Below are 8,430 nucleotides of genomic sequence, written 5' to 3' on the forward strand. Positions count from 1 at the left end.
TACGAGGAGGCATTTACAGAGGCAGGATGATCTCTCCCTCTAACTGTGTGTGTGTGTGTGTGTGTGTGTGTGTGTGTGTGTGTGTGTGTGTGTGTGTGTGTGTGAGAGAGAGAGAGAGAGTGAGCTTATGTGTTTAGTGTTAGTCTCTTAATGTGCTACTTCTCTCCTTAGGCAGCCAATGCTACAAAAATAATGGTATATTTAAAAAAGAAACAATGTAAGAAGAGATAAGACTCAGTTAACCAGAGGCTACATTTTTCACCATAATTTAATCAGCCCAAGAGTTTAGGATCTCATAATGGAGGAAAAAAAAAAAAAAAAAGCTTTTAGCTGACCATTATAAGATATCTACCGCCCCTTTGTGGATGACTGTTAATACTACAGCCAGATACAGTGGGGCAAAAAAGTATTTAGTCAGCCACCGATTGTGCAAGTTCCCCCACTTAAAATGATGACAGAGGTCAGTAATTTGCACCAGAGGTACACTTCAACTGTGAGAGACAGAATGTGAAAAAAAAAATCCATGAATCCACATGGTAGGATTTGTAAAGAATTTATTCGTAAATCAGGGTGGAAAATAAGTATTTGGTCAATAACAAAAATACAACTCAATACTTTGTAACATAACCTTTGTTGGCAATAACAGAGGTCAAACGTTTACTATAGGTCTTTACCAGGTTTGCACACAGTAGCTGGTATTTTGGCCCATTCCTCCATGCAGATCTTCTCGAGAGCAGTGATGTTTTGGGACTGTCGCCGAGCAACACGGACTTTCAACTCCCGCCACAGATTTTCTATGGGGTTGAGGTCTGGAGACTGGCTAGGCCACTCCAGGACTTTCAAATGCTTCTTACGGAGCCACTCCTTTGTTGCCCGGGCGGTGTGTTTTGGATCATTGTCATGTTGGAAGACCCAGCCTCGTTTCATCTTCAAAGTTCTCACTGATGGAAGGAGGTTTTGGCTCAAAATCTCACGATACATGGCCCCATTCATTCTGTCCTTAACACGGATCAGTCGTCCTGTCCCCTTGGCAGAAAAACAGCCCCATAGCATGATGTTTCCACCCCCATGCTTCACAGTAGGTATGGTGTTCTTGGGATGCAACTCAGTATTCTTCTTCCTCCAAACACGACGAGTTGAGTTTATACCAAAAAGTTCTACTTTGGTTTCATCTGACCACATGACATTCTCCCAATCCTCTGCTGTATCATCCATGTGCTCTCTGGCAAACTTCAGACGGGCCTGGACATGCACTGGCTTCAGCAGCGGAACACGTCTGGCACTGCGGGATTTGATTCCCTGCCGTTGTAGTGTGTTACTGATGGTGACCTTTGTTACTTTGGCCCCAGCTCTCTGCAGGTCATTCACCAGGTCCCCCCGTGTGGTTCTGGGATCTTTGCTCACCGTTCTCATGATCATTTTGACCCCACGGGATGAGATCCTGCGTGGAGCCCCAGATCGAGGGAGATTATCAGTGGTCTTGTATGTCTTCCATTTTCTGATGATTGCTCCCACAGTTGATTTTTTCACACCAAGCTGCTTGCCTATTGTAGATTCACTCTTCCCAGTCTGGTGCAGGTCTACAATACTTTTCCTGGTGTCCTTCGAAAGCTCTTTGGTCTTGGCCATGGCGGAGTTTGGAGTCTGACTGTTTGAGGCTGTGGACAGGTGTCTTTTATACAGATGATGAGTTCAAACAGGTGCCATTCATACAGGTAACGAGTGGGGGACAGAAAAGCTTCTTACAGAAGACGTTACAGGTCTGTGAGAGCCAGAGATTTTCCTTGTTTGAGGTGACCAAATACTTATTTTCCACCCTAATTTACGAATAAATTCTTTACAAATCCTACCATGTGGATTCATGGATTTTTTTTTTTCACATTCTGTCTCTCACAGTTGAAGTGTACCTCTGGTGCAAATTACTGACCTCTGTCATCATTTTAAGTGGGGGAACTTGCACAATCGGTGGCTGACTAAATACTTTTTTGCCCCACTGTACAACCATTATAAACACACTTTGTATTTTGCCATCTTAAGCTACGAACAATACAAACAGTCAACACTCTGTATGCCTGCCTCCGTGGGTGTGTATCATCACAGCAAAACCTGGTCCTGAAAACTCACAGCAGGAATTGCTACAAAGGTGTGTAGCTGTATATCTCTGGACAGATCTTTTCAAACTGAAAGAGAAACTATAGAAATACTCACGAAACTTTACAGATTTGCAGTAGTTGAGCGCAAAATGAAGGTCAAGATGAGCATTAAAAGAAATCCTCAACCTATTTTTCAATTTCTTTAGATTGCCTACTGTATATGAAGTATACTGTGTGCAGTTTCTAAAAATATTATATTTTGGAAAATTGGTATTGTTGCATCCTAAAACCTTTTCTGTAGTTTGTAAAACAGGGAACACTGTAAGACTGGAGTAGATGCCTTTCTTAGCTAAGTTGAAAACCAACCTAGACCGTTAAGACTGCAGTAAACCTAACTGTTAACAATTTAATTAATAATCTAGCATCACCTTTGGGCAATAATAATAATGGCAATAAAAGGACATCAGAAACATTGAATGGAGTGCATTGTAGGTTGGCAAAAAAAGAAAAAGAGGATAACAGTACTTTCAGGTGTCTGTGAAGGTTCTCAGTCATCCAGGTCATCGTAGTCAAAGGAGCTTGCACAGAAAAGCGTCTGGACTTCTTTAAGCTGCTTGAAGACGTTTCACCTCTCATCCGAGAAGCTTCTTCAGTTCTAAGGTCAAATGGTGGAGAGTCCCAGATATAAACCTAGTGGGAGTAACCCCTACAGAGGGACAAAAGGACCCCCTGATGATCCTCTAATCGCCTGACTACTTTCAGGTGTGTTACAAAAAACATGCAAAAGGTAACATGATATATAGTAATCATTAATTTTATATTAACATCTGATCCAGTAACAATCTGGACAGGCTCACATATGAAACTCAATGAATGAGCACTATCTCTGCAGTTATAGTATACAACCCTTTTTCTAGAAACTGCAAGCAGCTGTTTTCACAAACTCTAATAAACCCAGACAAACAAGGTTAGACCAAAGGTTAGATTAAACCATGTAATCAAAGCTAACCAATGATCCAGGCTGATGTTATTTGTTAGTCTGTTGGCTTTGTTTCAGTGTGTTCCTGGCTTTGGTTGCCTCACTGACGGGTAACTGAAATGTTATTGACCAGTGAGAATCATGTAGCTGAAGGTCATCTGAGGGAAAGACAGACAATGTGAAGCACAAAAGGACCTACAACAACCAAACTAGCCATAATATTTATATTCTCATGCGTTTCCCAATAGTATCTTGAACCCAGTCTTCATGCAGCTTATCACAATTGATTCTAAGTGCCATTTCTCACCAGATTTCACCACCTCATTCACATTCAGCATTTTCTTTAGAAAACTATGACTGTTGGAAAAACAAAAGGTTGAGGAATGCATTCCTTTTGCAGAGTATCTCATACAGCTTCTATTTCCTTCCAGTCTCTGTTTTCTAACTTCCTGTCTCTATGGGCAACAGCACAAACAAAACAAGCTGCTTCCTAATGATGGACAAATGTTCAGCCCCAAAGCTGCCACTGAAGACACTGACGTCATGTAATGTTTCTTAGGAATTCTACTGCAGGGAGAAACATCAAACAATGAATACAATACACTTAGGAGTAATTTTATAAAATGATTCCATACTTTTTGTACAAATGACATTCAAACCAGAAAACTTTTAGAAGAAAAGAGGAAATCCATCAGAACAGGACAGTGCAATGTACTGTGAAAGCTATGTGCACTCACCATATTCTAGGCACATGTAAACCTTCGTCTTCGTTCAGTATACCATTTTCACAGTTTCAAATGCCACAACACGACATAACCAAATGGAATTAATGATGGCTCAGTTCCACTAGATATTCCAGTTCATAACAGCACATGCAAACACAAGAACCTGCACTGCTTGGAATGCAGAAACATTAATACACCTGAACTGTGTCTAGTGTTACAAGTCTGCTATGAAGAAGGCCTAGTATCTCATCACTCTTGGCAACAATACAATGCATGACATCATGCAAATATAAGTCAAGAGTTTTAGTTAGAGCTTTTTTTAATTACCCTTTCATCTCATCTGTCCTCCTGCCCGTGACTAGGAAACCAATCTCTGTGTGTTACATTAATGAATACCTAAGTTCCTATAATGAGCCTGACCAGCTCTAACTATGAACAGGTTTTGGCTCAGCCCACCTAAATGGGCATATTAGAAATGTATGATGTATTTGTTTATTAATTAAAAAACACAGGTACCATTTCTAAATGTTGACTGGGTTGGCAGCCTACAGATGCACAATGTCTTCCACTACATGGATACCGTCCTCTGACTCTTTGAGTTTGACAACTGAGTCAATCTGTTGTTCATTTTGATTTTGTTTTTTTAAACTGTAGTTTTCTAACCTGCTGTCTCTGATTTTGAGCTGCCATGGATTACAGATGAAAAGTAGATTCTAGCATATCTAACAATATTAATAAATGAATATACCTCAAACGTGCACTATGAAAAAATGTCTCAGCCTCTTTCTTCTCATAAGTCATGACACTGCTTTCCTTAAGTTGCCTTTACAGTTTAACAGTATCTGTATCAGTCTCAGCAATACTGTATTTACTTGGTATTGGATCATTACTAAAATTTGCAGTGTTGCACATCACTGATCATTATGCAAACAGGACTAAATGTATTTTGTATGTGTAACTTATTTTTAGTTAAGTTTATCAGCTGCATGATCAAACTTCTCCCCTACATTGTAAAATAAAAAGATGTACATATATCTGCACATTCTCCTCATATTGTGGCCTAGTTGTCATGGACAGTCCTGCATTCAGCATTAGGCTATAACAAAAACAAAGAAAATCCACAGGTGATGGCGCTGTGCCAAACATCATGTTTAAATTAAGGAGAAAAGATTTATCATGTTGTTGATGTTGTTGGCTTCTGTCTGGATCTCTTCATCAACACTTCCGCTTCCATCTCTTATTGGAGAAGCTAAGATGTACAGAGAGGAGGGAAGGAAAATAAAAGCTTTGTAGCCTTAGTGATGAGAACAGGGGTTAATGGTCTCATCATGCCATCTCATGTGAGCTTTGACTGTGGTATGATTGTTAAACATTTGTGTTGACAGAGATGCTCACAACCCGTATAATGACTACAGCAACTACAGAAAAAATGCACATCTAACATATTCAACCTCAAATAAGCAAACAACACCAGAAGTCTTAAGATTTCAGGTTTAAGTCCTGTGTTCCAGGAACCAAGGCTCTAAGGCTGTAGTGGCACATGTCCATCCAAACAAGGCAGATGAAAAAAATATACTATGGTCTGATGACGTTTTCCTTCTGCTCAGGCTACAGATGGGTATGACTCAAATTTGGCATCAACAACATGACCTCATGTGTCCTTGTGTCAACAGTCAGGCTGCTTGGTAGTGGTGTAATGGTGTGGAAAATGTTTTCTTGGCAAACCATGAGCCCTTAAGACCATCAGTCATGGACTGAATGCGTGTGAATAATGAAGCCAGCCATGTGTGCAGTATCTCCTTACGGCCATCTTCTTACAGCTACTTCTAGCAATGACAATGTGGCATGCCAAAAGCATCCACAGAAGTTTCAAAATGATAGTGCTTTTATTGAACTTCAGTGGCAACATCATTTAAAGTTCAGCCCAATGTTAGTATGACATTCACAATATAGTGTTTGCTGAGACATTGTGTAAGAAGTTCAAAAAATTTTTATTGGAGCTTTACTTCCTTCATCTCTGAGGGATTATTTTCGTGTGCATGAAATAACCATAAATCAACTTTTTTCATTTTTATTTATTCATTTATTTCTTGGAAGTGAAAACATATTTTGGATTTCCAAATCTGATGCCTGTTCATTGTACATTTTAATAAGATCGAACAGATGTGATGTAGCATGATCCTGAATTATTTGATTCTTCACAGTAGTTGTTGGATTGTGTGATGGACCGAGCTGAAAAAGCAGGAGGAGTCAGGAATTATTAGAAAATTAGGGTTTTCATTTATTTAACCCCAAAAATTATATTTACAAAAGTAATAAATGTTGAACTCATATAAGAGGTCAAAGAAACTAAACTAAACTCAGGCAAAAACTGAACTTAACAAACCAAATGACTGCCCAAACAAACACAACTGACCTATACAAGAAATGACACACAGGGATATATATATATATAATGTCTGATCAGACCACTATGACACACAAGGGGTAACTACACAAAACACAATCGCAAACAACAAAAGATGCAGTACAGTCTGGTTTGTTAATAAACTAAACACTAAAGAAGACAATCAAAACTACTGAACCCTAATCTCAAATATTTAATTAAGTACAAATACTTTGTTTTTAATTAAAGAAAGCACACATTCTCCCCCTCAGCAGGAAGTGGTGGTACAGTCCAACTAGCCCTCTTGTATTTAACAGCTTCAAACCCAAGCCACTGCCTTTTGTCTGACAACTCCCAGGGATCATGGCAGGTAAGAAATAAAAACAAACAAACAAAGTAATGAACTATTATGAATACATAAGTAAACTAAATGTGCACGCTTACAAATAGAAGAAATGTCCATCCATCCATCTTCTTGGTCGTGGGGTCAGCAGTCTAAGCAGAGAAGCCCAGACCTCGATCTCCCCAGCCACCTCCTCCAGCTTATCCGGGGGAACACCAAGGCATTCCCAGGCCAGCCGAGAGATATAATTTCTCCAGTGTTTCCTGGGTCTGCCCCGGGGCCTCCTCCCGGTGGGACATGCCCGGAACACCTCACCCAGGAGGCATCCTTGTCAGATGCCTGAACCACTTCAGCTGGCTCATTTTGAAGAAGAAATGTATCCAAACCAAACAATAAACTTATTGAAACTTAAGTGTGTTATTGTGTTCAAATAAAAAAATAAAAATACATAGAAGTTACCGACTTTAAAGTGTGGCCATGGGTTTGGCTATTACAGATTGGTTGTGACAACTGCATATTCATATGGTCTAACCTACTCTGGAGAAAGTTTATTTACACAAGATTAAAGGAAGAAGTTAAGCATCTAATATAAAAACTGTTTCATTCTTGCACAAAGAATGTATTTTGATTGGTGCACTTCGATAACATAGCTGCAGTACGAACAAAAGAAATGCAATCACAGACTTTTGATATGACACAAACAAGATAAATGCGATGCACTGGTACCATCTCTGAATATATAGGATAAGATTATATCATATATATGTACTAAGTTTTAATCGCATTCTTGATCTTGTCCTGACGTATGGCATAGAAACTGAACATTTAACAATAGTTCCCGAAAAACATCTTTTATCTTACCATTTCTTAATTACATTTAAACTTAACAGATTTTTTCCTATCCAGGGACTGAAGACAGTATTTACTGTAGATGGTGGTGATGGTGGTGGTGATGGTGGTGATGGTGGTATTTACTGTACAGTGCTAGGTGCCAACATATTGATCCTCATGGTGTATGACTCTGGATACTGTGGCTTCATAAAGGCCTCAATGAAGCTTGACATTTTGTTAGGATCAGATGAGCCGGAAACATACCTTAGTTATGCTGCAAAAGGCTTATGTTCGATTTTGTGCTTGAGTGGGGGAGCGGAAAGGAAGTCCACAGGGAGTCGCAAGCTGCTTGTCTACGTATAGTGTTTGCTATCAGTGGAGGCAGAAATAAAAGTATGTGGTACAGCCAGTCTGTGGACTACTCCTGGTTGTGCCGTTAGTGGTCAATCGGCCAACCATGGAGAGGAATGGATTTACAAATAGCTGAAGTGAAAAAAAAGCGTTAAAAACAATGAAACGTGAATTACTGCAGCAACGGTCTGTACTTTTATGGTTGCATTTTTGGTGTACTTCACTCAGTGATCACAACAGCATGCAATTATCTCAGGTGACTGAGTTCTGTTTTGGTAACCTAATTCTCTTGTGCCTTTGAAGAACCAAACCTCGATTAGCTTAACCAAGAGCCAGGATCATCCCATTGAATAAATCAACGTTGAATGGATGGTGAAATGGGGCTATGCATAAGGCCATATCTGAAAATGCTGGCAAACTTGTGTTTTGTGATTGGTGGCCTGTTATCCAACATAGGTTAAGTGCTCAGTTTCTTCATGTCTGACTTAAAACCCTGTGCACAATTATCGAGATTTTTTTCAACCTTTATGTTATAATTTATTCACTTAATTTACTATGACACAATACACCCTGTAAATTAAATCATAATCCAATGTGACTACAGTAATATATTATATTGAAAAGTAGCTGACCCTCAGGATGTGCTGCTAATGCTGACACACTGACATTTTCAAGTTATTGACAAGTTAACTAGTGACCTATAAGAGCAAAATCAGAGACCA

Source organism: Aulonocara stuartgranti (genome assembly GCF_965226115.1).
Source record: "Aulonocara stuartgranti genome assembly, chromosome: 6".
Lineage (NCBI taxonomy): Eukaryota > Metazoa > Chordata > Actinopteri > Cichliformes > Cichlidae > Aulonocara > Aulonocara stuartgranti.